The sequence below is a fragment of the Hibiscus syriacus genome, unplaced genomic scaffold, assembly GCF_006381635.1.
Source record: "Hibiscus syriacus cultivar Baekdansim isolate YM2019G1 unplaced genomic scaffold, ASM638163v2 tig00110937_pilon, whole genome shotgun sequence".
Lineage (NCBI taxonomy): Eukaryota > Viridiplantae > Streptophyta > Magnoliopsida > Malvales > Malvaceae > Hibiscus > Hibiscus syriacus.
Genome location: NW_024062922.1, coordinates 102,755 through 120,310, shown reverse-complemented (window position 1 = coordinate 120,310; position 17,556 = coordinate 102,755). Strand labels below are relative to the sequence as shown.

The 17,556-nt window shown below is 35.2% G+C and overlaps 3 pseudogenes; all 3 read left to right on the top strand.

Annotated features, from left to right (window-relative positions):
* Positions 1–5,219: 5,219 nt before the first annotated feature.
* On the top strand, positions 5,220–9,900 carry LOC120147360 (annotated as a pseudogene).
* A 481-nt stretch (positions 9,901–10,381) lies between these two features.
* LOC120147361 lies at positions 10,382–12,256 on the top strand (annotated as a pseudogene).
* A 3,530-nt stretch (positions 12,257–15,786) lies between these two features.
* Positions 15,787–16,773, top strand: LOC120147359 (annotated as a pseudogene).
* Positions 16,774–17,556: the final 783 nt, after the last annotated feature.

Sequence of the window (17,556 nt, the reverse complement as noted above, 5' to 3'; positions counted from 1 at the left end):
TTTAGAAAGCCGTTTAAATTGAGATCAATTAGTATCTTAACATTATAAATATCTACAATTAAATTTAAACATAAACTTAAATAATTAGATTTGAAAAATAAATAAATAAAATTTGAGTTATAACATAAAACTCATCAATTCAATTATCTAAAAAAAATTAACTTGACTCTAATAATCACGATCTATATCAATATTTTAAATTTAAACTTTACAATAAATAAAAATTACATGTAAAATTTCAGTTTATGTCGTACATTTAATTAATTTTTGTCTAAATATCACAAAAGATTGGAAGCAGTAAAAACTAGTTTCATCTTACTAGGAACAGGGAAGGATATTTTGCAGCTGCATCTTCCTCTATATAATGACAAGAAGACATCCCAAAAGCATCACAAGGATAAACAAAAACTGGTACTGCTAGAGAAGCTCTGGGATGACGTAGTCGCCGGCCCTCAGCCGGAGCGTGGCCTTGGCCGGCTCCGGAAGATCACCACCACTCAGCCCTTGTCGACCAAAGGTTAAAAAAGATTAGCCTTTTCATTTGATCGTTTGATGATATTTTCAAGTCTTAGTTTGTCACAGTTTTGGAACTGTATCTTTTTTCATCAGTTGAAGGTTCGTCTATGGCGATGCCGTCGACTCCGACGACACCCACGACGCCAACGACGCCGGTGTCAGCGCGTAGGGAGAACGTGTGGAGGAGCGTGTTCCACCCGGGTAGCAACCCTGCTACCAAAGGTATCGGTGCTGCTGTTTTCGACAAGCCAGCTCAACCCAACTCTCCAACTGTTTATGACTGGTCCGTACAGATTCCTCCCCCCACCACCCCCATCCATTTGCACGCATGGATAAATTTTGATATTTTCTTATTAAGCTCTGTTTGGTAGCTAAGAAAATGAATCGATAATTTTTTATAAGCTTATCTGTTTGTTCTTAATTACCCTAGTAAGATGAAAGTTTGATTTTGACGGGATCCTTTGTGGTGATGGCAGGCTTTACAGCGGGGAGACCAGGAGCAAGCACCACCGCTGAATGGCGGAGGGGGAGGAGGCTAGAGAGCTCTTGAAGAAGGTTGCTTTCTACCGAACAAGAAGGTGGGGTTGCATGTAAATATCGTCTTGTTTAAGTTTAGTAGTAAGAAGGTCCCGCCGGCTGCTAAATAAAGGGAATAAATGAAAGGGTTATTGTTTGAAGTATGTAATGGAATTAATGAAATTTGAGTTTCATGTGGAATAAATTTAATTTTGTGTTTAAAGGAATGAAATATTGAGGTGAGAACAAATAACAAAAGTGGATGTTATTAATTAGAAGGGCCCAATGAAAATGACAACATGACACTAAAAATATACTATAACTAAAAGGATAAAGGTGGTCCAATGGTAATCCATAATTACATTAATGATCAGTTAATTCCAATGGTTAGAGCAATATTTTGGACTAGACAAGTGAACACAATTTAGCTATGAAGTTGCTGTTGTTTAGCATGGCAGACTACATAAGATCAGCACCTAAAATTCCACTTTACCTTATCATCCTTCTCCTCTACGTTACGGAGACAATCCACCAACTTAGAGAGGCGGCTGTTTCGGCCATTCTTTCCATTTACACCACTCACACTGCCATGTCTTGCTGCCAACACCAAGTGCAGTTGATACACCCTAGGATTATGCACTTCAGAATCGTTTTCGTCACCAACCCCATCTACACTATTAGATTAAGAACCCTGAGAAAACCCATCCATTTCTCCAATCTTTTCGGTTTTACCTCGTTAAGATCCTCATCCGCCAAAGATGAATCCCTGCTTAGTTACTAGATTATTATAAATTATATTGATGGAAACAAGTTTATCTTGTTTGATGGTTCCTTTTTTTAGTTTGAGTAAAGAATTGTGGTAAATAAGAGGCTGATCGTTGGTTGGGTTTTCTATGAAAGAGAGATGATCACATAGAAGATAAAGTGTAGTTCTTTTAGGATATATCTATTCATTCATATTAATTGTGATTCTTAATTGATAATGTCAGACATATGATTATGTAGATTATTTTCAAAACTTCCAACTCCTTAAATTAAAGGTAATTGCGATTAAATGTATTTAAGTTTTTTTTATTTTTAATGTTATAATAATAATTGTCACAACCCTCTTTCGGTTAGGCTACGGAATTGGGCTTCGACTTAGGGAAATGGATTGGAGTCGTCACCGATCATTTTAAAGCGATATTAGGTAGATCGGACACCATCTTACCTGATCTGCGTTGTACCAGAAACGTGTCGGGTTCGGGAGTCGGTTACGGTCAAGGAAAGATTAGCACCCTTGAACCGCCCTTTCGGTACCAATTAATTTATCGGTTGCCTTTAATTGCGAAAATTAGAATTTAAGTTAAAATTAAATTATTCCATTCGAATCACTCACCTTTGATGACTGGAATTGTCCTAAAATATCAAATTACTGTTAAATAATAGAATAAAGTAAAATAAGATGAAAAATATTAAATAAAAAATATTGAAGAGATTAATGATTAAATTAAAGTTAATTGAAGGCTGTCAAGAGAAAAAATCAAGTTAGGGTACCAATTTAAAGTAAACAAAGATTTTTAATTAATTGAACATTGCACATTCAAACAATTAAATAGCATTGGTCTACTGCCATTATTGAAATGTTTACAAGCTGAACTCAGTTTATTCAAAAAAGATGCCAAATGGAAGGCAATATAAAACCCACAGTGGAGATTCAGGTTCAAAAGTTGGCATATGAAGATCCAACGTGCAGTTGAAAAATCACTCCATCATGTATCACATCATAATATCCTTAAGAGTTGAACTAAAGCTAGAGTTATCATAATATCCTTAGAGTTGAACTAAAGCTAGGGTTATTGGCTGTAACAAACATCATTCCCAGTGTTAAATCCGAAGCATGACAAAACCACCAAAAACTGAAATACATATAAATAGCAAGCTGAAATTCTTGGGAAGAAATAGCAGAAAATGGTAGTAAATTGAGAGGCAGATACCATCATTCCTAACCAGGAGGCCAGCATATATTCTACAACTGGAACGGGAGTCACGAAACTGAGGATAATCTTTTAACTTAGAAACAACAAATGATCTACCAATTGATCTGCGAAGAAGGAAAGCCGTTCCTGCACCAAAAGTTAGACCAATGGAATCCTCTAAGGTTTGAAAACTTCAAATAACAGGGGTTTGAACTCCAGGTGCTCGAAGAAAATCCTCGGTGCCGTTTGCGTCCTCGTCAGCCCCAGCAGCCCCACGCGAGCACCAAACTGTACAGCTCTCCTGCATTATCGGTTACAAAAGCAGTAGCTCCCAGAAAGTCTCAACAACCCCCTACTTGATGGATCACTCTTGATATGTTGTTGTGCCATCCATGCACGACCTCGGGTTGCCACACATTCAAAGATACCGAGGCATTAGCGGGATTCATGGAAGGTCCGATGTAACCAGTACCGGGCACGATTATCGCCACGATTGAAATGGAGAGCAACCATGTCTTGAATATTGCACTCTGTGGACCTTCAAGAATGATAAAAAGAACAGCAAAGGTAATTACAAAAATCAAAAGGCCCTCGGCAATGGCTCCGGTGTGTATCTACTTTCAGAGATGGTTCTACTTTCGTCTTTTTCAAATCAGAGGTTGCATCTACATCAGAATGTGAAGAAGATAACCAAGCTTTTGTGTCGTGGAATACTAGATTGGTTCTCAATGTCACTCCCTCAAACAATAGCCGATTTCGCGGTGACAGCGAAAGTCTCCTCCCGGTGGTCGCGGACACGCCCTGTTTCAAAGCCTCGCACCAACATAACCTCCTCTACATGCTTCAACTATAGTGAGAATGTAGGTATTTGTTTGTAGAAATATATCTACGTAAGTGTTGGAAATTGAATATAGGATGAAATGAGGACTTGGTGGTTTGAGGAACATGACCCACACCCATTTGATGAAGCCGAGAACTGGTTTACAAAGGGTGATGAAACCTAGTGAACTGATGACGAAGGTCACCATGAAATCAGGGGTCTGGCTTTCCATTTGATGCTGGAAAGTGGAAAGTGGAAAGTGGGAACCATGGAAGGAAGAGAAAGGAGGCAAAGAGCAAGAACCCATGCCTCCTGTGTATTTTATCACTCTCTCCCTTTTAAAAAATCATTTCCCCCCTTTCATAAGGCCATTGGATCACCTTTTATATCATGACTTCCACTTTACTACCGAAAATTTGGAAAAAATCAGGAGGAAACCAACTACTTCTCCTTTGATTTCGGCGGTGGATTCTTCCCCCACTAACAGAAAATGGCCTTCTCTCCCATAACTGCCTTGCTGGCCTCTTTATGTGGCTAAAAAATCTGATTTTGTTTTCTCTGTTGTTGGCACCTTCGAAACAACTGAGCAGGTGAGACAGATGGCAAGCATAGGCTTATGCGGTTACACGTACGAATCTGAGCAGTTCGGGCTGGACATCGTAAAACAAAATTAATAGTATTAATAATAATATAATAATAATAATAATATTAATAATAATCTATTATATATAAAAATTCAAAAAAATTATATTATATTACTATAAATATATATATATATATATATATATATGGAAAAAAACATATCCGAACGAAAATAAGTGTCTACAATAATGATAACGAATTAATTAATGTTTAGTCTTCATGTTGAGAAGAAACGAAAAAAGAAAGAAAATTCAACAAAATCGTTTTGTCATACTTATATTTAAAATTTTTGGTTTTTATTGAATGTGATGCACTTTTAGTATATTTGATTTGATTTAATTTAAAATTTATAATATAATTGTAATATATAATATTTATAAAAATATTAAATATTATATAAATATATATAGTTAGGGATGGACCGAGTGAAAGGATGAAAGCGGTCGTCTTCTAAAAATTTTAAATTCTTATATATTTTAGATATTTTATTTTCTATTAAAATTTATCATCAAATTTCAATTTATAAATTCGTCTCCTAATATAAAATCATTGTCATACTACATATAATAGTATTTAAATATTAAAATAATAAAAATATTTAATAAGTTCACACTTTTATAATTAAATATATAATTAGAAAAGTTTTATTTTAAAAAACTATTTAATTAGAAAATGCAATAAATAATCAATATAAACAAAATCTTTCATTTTACACACTATGATTTTAAAAGTTTTTTTTTCAAGCTCGTGAAGTCAAAAATATCAGGCCCAAGGTCTCCTTCTGGTTCTTCGTTTTTAATGGTCTCCCCACAGTCCCAATCCTCCAAAACCTATAATTGTATCTCATCGAATTAATCTGAATTTTCTTCTTATATTTTATTAATCCAAATGGGTCTACCTGAAACTGTCGATTTCGCCCGGAATTTCTCTGTTTTGGTCAGAGTCCAAGGCCCTGTAAGCTCATTTTCCTCTGCAATTCTCTGTTTCCTTGTATATTTTGTTCATCTGGGTGTTTAAATTTATGTGTTTTTTTAATTGTGCAGGACCCAAAGGTCTGAAGATGAGGAATCATGCCTTTCACCAATACCAGTGAGTTTTATTTTTTGTTGTATTTTATTTTTGTCATTGTTTTTTCAATTTGTTGAATTTGATCCTTCTTTTTTTGGGTATTTTAGTTCTGGCAAAACGACACTGTCAGCTTCAGGCATGTTCTTACCCGACACCCTTTATAACACTGAGGTGGCTAAGCGCTTTTGGGACACTGATGATGGTCGGAATTCGATGTTAGTTATGACAGTTGCATCAGTCATTGAGCCTTTTCTCACAATTCAACATAGGGAAAACCTTCTCAGGTAGCAACGTTGACTTTTTAATTGGGATCTTGAGCTTATACTGTGCTGACTTTTTGTTTTTGATGCAGAGTCTGCCTGAGTTGATTCCTGGAGCTGAGATTGATATAATGGTTGAGGTATAAGATAGGCAATGGCTGTTGATTAATTTGGTATGACAATTTGTTTGATTAAAATTTCAGGTTATTTGAATGAAATAGTTTCATTTTGTAGGAAAACATGGGTGTTTGATTCGGATAAAGGAGCTTGTCGTTGGCATGCTGCACGGCTAATGAAAATGGTGAGCATTTATAAGTTGTTAGTATGGCTAAAACACTTGTAGCACTTGAGAATTTGATTTCATACTATATACATGATATTTGACTGATAAATGGATTGAAGGTTGATGTACCTACATCATCTCTCGCGCTTCAATCCCTTGTTCAAGCTTCTTCAGGCTCACAAGAGAATGGATGGGAGTTCGGTTGGTCATTGGTTTCAACTCATCAGCCTGAAATGAACGGTACTCAGACGCAGGCAAGTATGAAACAAACTCTGTTTATTGTATTCCTTTGGTCGGGCTTGCTTCATAGAAGCTCTGTGTGAACTACAGTTATCTTTTTTACTCTTGTTGGGCTAATGTTCTAGAGACCATTAGAAGTGTTAGTAGTTTTAGTGGCTATGTATGCTGCTTTGAGAAATTCTGGACACCAAAGCATTTATGCTTTAGAACACTGATTTTCTTTCGTTGTGTTGGTCGATGTTCTGTTGCATGCAGGCATAAGTTTCTTGACAGATTTATTTACTTAAGATAGTCAATAAAATGTTGTTAGTTTGCGTTTACCGTAGATCCTGGACTTTTCCTTTTATTTCTTGATCATGTTCGATGAAACATTTTTCCTTTATTAATTCTTGACGGATATCCAACAAGATATGATGCTTTAGCTTTATTTCAGATTGAGTATGATCACAACTTTTTAATGGAGCGCGAGAAGCAGGTGATGGGGAAATATAGCAATCCTAGTCAAATGGCCAGGTCAACAACTAGAATTGCTATCCTTGGGGTTGGCTTCCATTTAAATGTAAACATTTTTTCATTATACTCTTACCTTAGTTAATGTGTACTGTTAATTTTTCAATGGCAACCACTGTGGCAAATGAACATATTTCGATTTTCTGGTTGATATGGCCTTTAATGTTGTGGATTATCATGAACCAGGACCTACCTAAAATTGGGATATCACCTCTGAATAAAATGGGAGAATTTATTCTGGCAATAGGATCTCCTTTTGGAATCCTCTCTCCCGTTCACTTCTTTAACAGGTAATGCTTCGTCCTGTATAAATGACTTTTACATTGTAACAAGTTAAACATTGATAATAACCGACTTGTTTGCCAAAATTAGTTTTGATTAATCCAATTGCTTAGATCACTCAACTGATTCTTGCGGAACATGAAATAGAACTAATCTTTTTTGGGAATTTAACTTTTCTATGAAACTATCAGTAATTTTATCTCTCTCTCTCGACATGATATTATTAATCATTTTGCCTGCTTACATTCTTTCGGGAGTTTTATGCTTAACTGATGTAGCCACTTGAACCAGCATGTCAGTGGATCCGTTGCCAATTGCTATCCTCCTAAATCAACCGACAGAGCATTGCTGATGGCTGATTCGATGTCTACCTGGTGAGGATATTCCTCCGTTTTGTTGCCTATGATCTTTTTTATACCACAAAGTCTTAAACTCCTAATTATGACTGACGTTTTTTCCAGGAATGGAAGGTGCTCCAGTTTTTAGTGATCAGAACACGCTAGTTGGTATGTTGACCGACCTTTGAGGCAAAGAACAGTGATGCTGAGAGATTCAGGTAACTTCCACATATTTTTCATATTCATATTCTTTAAGCTTTCTCAATGGTAATGCATCACAGCGAAGTGTAGCCTTGGGTAACAGCTAGTGATTCCGTGGGAAGCCATTGCAAGTTCTTGCGGTGACTTGCTGCTGAAGGAGCCACAAATTGCAGAAAAGGGGATTCATATCAACAGCGGAAGCTTAAATAATGTAGGAAATGGATTACTGTCTAAAAGCAACGGTTCAAATGGACTCTGCTGTTACAATCATGATCATCTTAACTCTCCGTGTCCTTCATTACTGATTGAGAAGGCAATGACTTCTATATGTCTTATTACCATTGATGATGGTGTATGGGCATCAGGTGTTGTGCTCAATGATCAAGGCCTAATACTCACAAATGCTCACCTGTTGGAACCTTGGCGATTTGGGAAAACAATTGTAAGAAGTGGGTCAAATAACGAGGCACCGTTTTTACTACCTGAAGGATCTGCATCTCCTGAGGGGGGAGTATTTGACAGGTACCAGAAAAGTAGCTTAGTACCATTTCCACTGGCTGATGATCAGAAAGGGTACAAGGTGAATTCACTTTTCCTTGGCCATAGACGTATACGAGTTCGACTTGATCATCTGGACCCTTGGATTTGGTGCAATGCCAAGGTAGTATATATTTGCAAGGGACCATTGGATGTTGCGCTGCTTCAACTTGATAATATTCCCGATAAGCTTAGCCCTATTATGGTGGATTTTAATCAGCCATCCGTAGGATCAAAGGCATACGTAATTGGACATGGACTGCTGGCACCAAGATGTGGTAAAGCTGTTGTCCATTTATCTATTTGTTTGTGGTTATTTAGATGCATCTGAATCTACTGTGTTTACATCACTCTTTGCTCGAGTTCTTTTCACTATATGCCATTCAAATATGTGTCAAATTGTCCAGTGACTCTTATCCCCTGAAAATTTCTTAACTATCTGATCACTGCAGTTTTTCTTTGATTCATATAGGAGCACGGAATTTTCTTAGTGAAATGATTTTGATGGACTGAGTCCCTTGGGATTGTTTTGTGTACTTTCAACTGAATAAATAGTTTATCAATACTTCTCATGATTTCTTAAATTTGAAATCTTTTATCTGTATTTTGCAGGCTTCTCTCCTTCTGTTTGCTCCGGAGTGGTTTCAAAAGTAGTCAAAGCAGAGATGCCCTTATATTACAAATTTTCTACCAGGGGTTTCAATATCCAGCAATGCTCGAAACAACTGCTGCTGTTCATCCTGGTGGAAGTGGTGGTTCTGTTGTCAACTCAGATGGTCGTTTGATTGGACTTGTTACAAGGTATGTTGAATAGCAATTGTGCAGAAATGGGTTGGTCACTTATCGATAATTCGTTGCTATTTTGATTATGTGTCTCATATCGCTTTGACATCATATTGGTTAGTCAGAAATGTGCTTCTGCATATTCTTGTGATCTTGTCGCTTTTGTTGTTGTGGCCATATGGATGGAGTACATAATTGATGCTCATGTGTATACATGATTGTGACACCATTTTATTGTGTTTATTCGAGTAATCCTCGTTTCTTTTTTTTTTTTTGGTTATTAAGCTCGTCTGTGCTTGCTGATCGAACTGTTCTTAACGAGATATATTCTTGATACAGCAATGCCAGGCATGGTGGAGGAAAAGTTATACCACACTTGAACTTCAGCATCACAAGTGCAGTTTTGATGCCGATCTTTCAGTTTGCGAGAGGTTAGTTAATTAGGATATCGATGGTTACCGTGTTCGATCTTCTTCTACTTATATTGCTGCTAAATTCAGTTTCGATTATGTAAATCCTTTACTAAAATTCGTAAATTATTTTGTTTTTCGTCAACAGTCATGAAAGACTTTTCGCCTCTGCAACATCTTGACCAACCAAACGAACACCTTTCCTCAGTATGGACATTGATGCCTCCGTTATCTCCCAAGCCAGGCCCCCGGCTTGACCTTCCCCAGCTGCCAGTAGAAGGTAACGACAGCAAAGAGGGGAAGGGTTCTCGGTTCGCTAAATTCATAGCTGAAAGGAACGAATTGTTGAAGGGAACATCTCAACTCGGCAAACCGGAAAGACTCCCTAATCAGATTCTTCCTAGTAAGTTAGACCTTTGCAGTCTTTCTTGTGTCATATGTATCGAAAAGAGAAAAACGAAATCATTCCCTGGAATATGCAGAACCAAGTTTCGAACTACCACGATATGAAGACTCTGGTTTTGCCGGAGTTCGCCGACGGATCATATGAACAATGGGGTTTAGGGGAAGTATTAATGAACCCCCTACTCATTTGTAATTACATTTCTCGAATAAAATCGGATTCCGAATGCCTGACATGGAGAATGTTGTTGAACTATGTTGGCTGCAGTCTTGGCCTCTCAGGGTTGAGTTATTCGTCCAAGTCCCAAATCCGAAAAATCTTTTAATATAATTAATCTTATCTGTTTCTTTTGTTAATACCACAATTCCACTTTCGTAAAATTATAAAAATCCGTGAATTATATAATTTATAAAGCAAAGATTCTTGAAGCATTTAAAACTAAAGTGAACAACATTGATCGACGTCTAGTAATAAAATTAAAGTGATACTCAAAAAATATAAATTGATGAATTGTTTTTCAGTTTCAGTGATATCTTTAAGCATTAACTAAGGACCCAAATGAAAAAAATTACCAAATTCAAGGGCTAAAATTTCCTTAATCCCTATTCAGTTACCCAAGTTGTCTTAAATCAACAAGATCTATGTTGCTCTCGTAGTCAACGATCCGACAGGGATTGGACCAATCTCGAATGTCCATTTTACTTCCAAACTAAAGTAGGATTTTTACAACCCATGGGGGAGCCTTCCACCAAATCTTCCGGTTACAAAGAGTACGTCGCCGGCTTGCTCGCCGGTGTTGCTACCGTCGTCGTCGGTCACCCCTTCGATACTGTCAAGGTATAATAAAATTCTCTTTTTTTTCCTTGAAAGGATAAAGCTTTTTTTCAGACATGGGTCTGGACAAGCTTTTGAAGATCTATGCTTTGTTTTTTGATTGCAAATTTTATTTGTAGGTGCAGTTGCAGAAACACAATACTGAAGTTGAATGTATTAAATACAGAAATGGCTTGCATTGTACTGCTAGGATACTTTCAACTGAAGGGGTATGTTTCTTGAACATTTCTCACTTATATTGTTTATGGTGATTTCCCAGATTTCAACATTCTGTTGCAGAATACCTCATTTTGTACTAATTCATTGATTCTTTGTTGTAGTAGTAATCAAATCCTAAAATTCTTAGCGTCTATTACATATGTCTGTTGCCTCTACCTTTGGCAGGTTAAAGGGCTTTATAAAGGGGCAACATCATCTTTCATTGGTGTGGCTTTCGAAAGTTCGCTTGTTTTCGTCATTATTCGCAGACGAAAAAGTTTCGCAGGTTCGTATTGATTGAAATCGAAGGTGATGATCATACATTATCCATGGAACTTTACTGACGAAATAAGATCGGAAAGCATGTACTGATTTTTAATTCTTTTGGCTAATGAAGGGAGGAATTCGGAGTAGTGAGCCGCAGCCTCGAGTAATAATTCCATCGGCTGCTTTCGGTGGAGCTATTATCAGTTTGTTCTATGTCCATCGGAGCTGGTGAAGGTAACGGTTCTGTATTTATACGTGCCATGATTTGCTCTCTGATTTCCATGTAACTGTGGGCTTCGCCAGTGTAGGATGCAAGTTCAAGGCACTGATTCGTTGGTTCCAAAGTCCAATAGCTATCCTAGTCCTCTCCATTGTGCACTGAAGACCATAAAAAGTGATGGGGTGAGAAAATACTTGCTTTTCAAAGACTTAATGCATCGCTGGTTTAAGCTAACGGAAGCATTTCAGGTTGCAGGCATGTTCCGTGGTGGAACTGCGACATTGTGGGAGAATCCGTTGGCAATGCAGTCTTTTTAGTGTGTATGAATATGTCCGTCATTACATGCACCTACGGCTGAACAATGATGCATTGGACCCTACTTGACTGATATCGGAATCGGAATTTTGACTGGTGGTCTTGGTGGTGTTGCTGTAAGCATTCTAAAATCCTTGCATTCCGAATTTTTACTTCTAAGTTACTATATGGTCTTTTATTTCCAGTTCTGGTCAGCTGTTTTACCTTTGGATGTGGCAAAGACCATTATCCAGACTAGTCCGGATAAGAGTGCTCCGACGAATCCTTTTCAAGTTCTAAATTCGGTAAGACGTCGATCCAATTCTCTCATTTTTTTGTAGTTATGGAATTAGCCTCTCCTAGTACCAGAAGGCACAGGGCAGCATCATGAGATTCTGTAAAGCTCGAAATGATATCGACACTCTTCGCCTCACAGATTTACAGGAGGGCCGGAATAGAGAATGCTATGCAGGTTTGGGTCCTACAATAGTGAGAGCACTTCCGGCTAATGCAGCTGCAATCGTGACCTGGGAGCTAGCCATGAAGCTCCTTGGAATCAAGAATGACCAAGGAAGTCAATCATTTATCTGTTTTCAACAATTCTAACTTTTTAAAGTTATATTTACCTAAGTTGCCCAATCATAGGCTGATCCATGGGATTTATCGATATGATCTCGAAGCTTGAATTCGTCGATTAGTGAAAATAAAAACGACTGCAATTAGCTCATTTCAAAGTTATATGTTCCCAAGTTAGACATGGCCTAATATCAACCTTTTTGAACATTCATCATCACCGTCCACAAAATAAAAGCAGACAAATGAAAGTACAGCAGGGTACATGATGGATTGATCAATCATCAAGTGGAATATTGTCCCTGGACAAGAATCCATATACTACTGCTTTCTACATGCACATTTTTCCTCTAATGACAACAAATATTTCAAGTTACACTAGCTCAATTGGGTTCCTCTTCAAATATCTTTGTTGCCCTCCCTTATTGAAAGTTAGACTTTAGTACTTAGAGGGAGTGTTATTTTCCCTAAAAATTTTGGTTTAGGCTAGAATAAAGAGGGACTTGGTATTCCTTACTTAGAGGGAGTTATTTTCCCTAAAAAATTTTGGTTTAGGCTAGAATAAAGAGGGACTTGGTATTTCCTTACTAAACCTTATAAAATACATAATTTTGACTAAGTTTCAATTACCAAAATTCTAAAATAAAGGTTGGTGGTACATATACTCCAACATCAATGAAATTCCACTAATTTATGATCAGGGATAATATCCATGAATGTTCTAACTTTCATTTATCTTACAAATTAGTCCAATAACTATTAAAATGATTTACCATCATGAAACTAATCAGTTTTCATTTGAAAATCCAATGGTATTGCAAAAAATTCTCAAACGAAGTTGATAACTTTCCAATTAACACCTTAAGACAAAGGATAAGAGGGTATTTTTCTGCTGTTATTTTTTAGTGTGAATAATTTAGGGTGATTATAATATAGTATCTGTTTAGAATTTTTTTTTAATCATTAGTAATACACACACTATAAATGCAGTTTCTCAAACCTAAAACCTCTAAGAAGAAAAATATTTTATTATACCATTGATATCGTTGATCGTCTTTCGTTACTGAACTCAAAGCTAATGGTGTGGTGCGTCCAAACAAGTAAATATATAATAACCTAGAAAAAGGAGAGTGGGAATGTGAGATATTTGCTGCACATTGTAGGTGTGGTTGGTTTCTTTCATGTTTAGCAATTAGTAAATGGTGGGGGCAATGATCAACTCATAGTGTGCTGTAGCTGTAGGACCAAACTCCCCCCTATGTCTTTAGAGAGGGAAAAAACCCCAATACGGCTATATTCTCCTTCTCTCTCTTTTATTAGTTCTCCACGTTATAAATGTACCATTTATGGTCTTCGAAGAAAATGAAAAATCTCAGCCTATTATTTGAATTTGAATATTTTAAAAAAAGTAATATTTTTTTATCACAACTGAGATCATTTAATATTAAAAATTTTAATTTAAATATATATTTCAACTTATGTTTTAAACATAAATATCAAATTTATTTTATATTAGATCAATAAATTTAAATAGATTAATTATTTTTTAATTAGATTTGAACTTGATTCAATTATATATAAGAGACGTGAATCGATGAGCTGCTTTGGATAATCAGTGGGTGGGATAAATCATAGATGCGTGGCTGCCCCCACATGTTTTTTTTTTCCAACTTTGACAATTCTTTATTATTTTTTGTGTGTGCTTTACTATTGCATGGAATTATGCTTTTTGTTATTCTTGTTTTTAGTTTTTAATTGTTTTATTTGAAGAAACAATATGGTAAAGATTGATGAGATAACTTATATTTTAGAATATTAAATCTAAATAGTTTCTATTAGAATTTAAATTTATAGAAAATTTTAGTTTTTTAAAATTTTATTTAAATAAAACATTGGATAAAATTCTAAAAAATATTTAAATTATCAATTAAATTTTATTTGATAATTATATATAAAAATATGTTAAGTAAAAATGTCGATTTTATTTTTTTAAATTGTTTAATGGTTTTAGTATAAATGAGTTGTTTTATTAATAATTTTGGATAATTATAAGGTAATATATGTTGAAAATTTTGCTTAATCATTGACAATACGGACATACCCTGTAAACATAGTTGCTCGAATCTAGGACCTCTAGAAATCAACATTTTCCTTAACTATTGAGGTCACTGATGGATTCAATTAATAATGAAAGTTAAGTGGCATAATTTGATTAAATTAAATATCGTGATCAGAATTTATAGAAAAAATTAGTTTTTTTTTTAAATTTTATTTAAACAAAACATTTGATAAAATTAAAAAAAAATTAATTAAATTTTATTTAATTAATATAAAAATATGTTAAGTAAAAAATGTCAGTTTTAATTTTTTTGTTAAATTTGTTTAATGGTGTTAGTATAACTGAATTATTTTATAATAATGTTTTTTTTTAATAGTTTGAGTGATTAGAAAGTCGCATATGTTCAAATGTTTCTTAATCATTGACAACACAGACACATCCCGTAGACACAGTTGCTCGAATCCAAGACCTTGAGAAATCAACATTCCTCTTAATCACTGAGACCACTTGATGGATCAATTAATAATAAAAATTAAATAATGTAATTTGATTAAATTAAATATTCATGATCAAAATTAAAATTAAATTCAATAATCTAAATATAAATTATATGATTAATGATAAATTTACACTTTTCATCTTATAATTTGTAATTAAATTTATTTATTAATCCATGATGTTATCTATATGAACTATATAAAATGAAAAAGTAGCCAAATTTATGTTCTTTCCAAAATAGTAACATGTTTTACTTGAGAAATTAAGATTTTTAATTCACATTTCAAATATAAATATTTCAAATATAAATATTTTAATTTTAATATATTATCAAAGGCCACTCTACTACACCTACAAAGCATATAAATTAATTTTGTGTTTCCTATATGTTTACAAATTTGGGGTAGGTTATAAACTTTTTTTAATACCTTATAATACAAAATAATGGAAATATTAATTAATATATATAATAATTATGAAATAAAGTAAAGTAGAGGGGATTTGCCTCTTGCATTGGGGGAAGGAGCACTAGCCACTAGGGAATCCCTCTCCTCTATAAAGGAATGTTAAGGTTACAAAAATGATATGCAAAAAGAAAGAAAAATCTCATTTTATATTCTTTCTTTCTTGAACTTCCCAAAAGATTAATCCGTCCCTTTTGCTTTACCTTCTTGTCTAGTTCTTTAATTTTGAATATTTGCACTCCATACACAACTCTTTAAATCACATTTTTTTTTTTTTATAAATAATTTGTTAAAATCATAATATTATGAATATAATAAATTAATTTAAAAAATTACATTAATAATAATTTTCACGGTACTTAATTTGAATTAATTGATCAATAAATTAAATAACTAATTTTTTATTAACAAAGACTCTTTTGTATTTGAGAGAAGATTCTTGTAATCAGGGACGAACACAAAATTTTATGTTAATGAATGAATTTAAATTTTTTTAAGGGACGTTGAATTTATAAAATTTCATACGATGAAAAAAAAAGTCAATCAAAAATATAAAAAAATATTTGAAATTTTTATGGAGCCACCGACCCTACCCGATCCCTCGTTCGACATATGGTTGTAATCTCTTCAACTACTAATGCTTGGCCAATGGTTTTTCTCTCTCTCAATCAAATCATAATATAAAACATGGGTGATGACCCCATTTTTGTTGCTTTGCTTTTTGTGAGGGAATTTGTATGTTGTGTTGTTATTTTACCCTGAGAACACCTAATCCACTTTCTTTTCTCTTATTTTATTTTTGTAGAATCGTATTGATGAGAAACACACTTGATAGTTCAACAAGTAAGCTAATGGAGAAACCGAGCCAACTACAACAACAAGCCCTAAAGTGTCCTCGGTGTGATTCATCCAACACTAAGTTCTGCTACTACAACAACTACAGTTTGTCTCAGCCTAGACACTTTTGCAAGGCTTGTAAGCGTTATTGGACCAACGGAGGCACTCTAAGGAACATTCCCGTCGGCGGAGGATGTCGCAGAAACAGGCGTCACAAGAGGCCTTCTCCCGCCATTATTGTCGGTGGTGCGAATCCTAACCCTCAAATATCTCAACCTCGAGTCGATGTTTTTTCAACCTCAAGTCACCATATCAACAACCCTTTGTTTTACGATAGTAACCCTTCTGATATGAATCTCCCATACCACGATTTCCAATCTCAAATGAATGCTCTTGGATTAGGGTTTTCTTCTGGGGCTGTATCAGATGAATGGTACCCTAATATCTTTGCATCCTCCACATCACCACCAATGCATCATTGTTAGCTTCTACTCTTCACCAACACAAGTTCATCAGTTGTGGCGTAGCCTTATCTCCTTTTAGATCTTCACATGACCGAAAGTGAGCTAACGATGAAAGACATCGAAGTCGAAGAATCGAAAAGAAGAATGGAATGGAATGTACCATTCCAAGCTCAGCCAGAGCGAACCGGTTCATATGAAACCGTTGGTGGTGCCTGTCATGGTCAAGCAAACATTGGGTCCTCGGTCACTTCTCTGATCTAGAAGAAAAAGCGAACTTATACATCTCTATATTTAAGTGTTGTTGAAGCATACAAGGGAGAAGATGGGATCCGAGTGTTCACGTCTACTGCAATAATATTCAGATATTGCGCCGAGAGAGACGTCAGATCCTCTTCATCCTCATCGCTTGAAGTTATCGTCCTCTTTTTCATCAATCACCATCAACATATGAAGCTTGTTGAAGAATAAAGAATATAGCATAGGCTTAGTTCCTTTTGCTTCATTTGTTTAGTAATTTGGCTTCTATGTTGTATGAATATATAAGTTGCGTGACATGTACTTGTTTTTGGGTATATGTCGTTGTCCTCAGTTAAAGATCAGATATGAACTATTTTTTTTTCCCATTTTCTGGTTTTGGTATAATGAATGTTATTCAATTGCAAAGTGCCATTGATTTACTGTAATTGGTATGCTTTAAAACAGCGTAGCCGCCAGCGCCGGTAGTGGTACTTGCCGACCGGGTGTCCCAATTGTCTCCCATTGCATTAAGTGTGGTTTTTTTACTGCTTGTGGTTGAGCTCACCTTTGCATTAAACTTCCAATGCCCATCGATCCAAAGAAAAATAGTAATTGGACCTGTACCTCACCATTAAGCATCACAAAATAATGAACTATAGATAGACAGCATAATCCAATTTATCCAATGATAATAAAAACCCATACGACATCATAAAGCTTAAAAAATCCAAATCGATACAGTCATCGGCCTTACTTATATACTGATTTTTTGGTATTAATAAATTATTTGAGCACTCTTTTTCTTCGTCCGCTTGGGTTCGAACTTCGACTTGAATTCAGATAT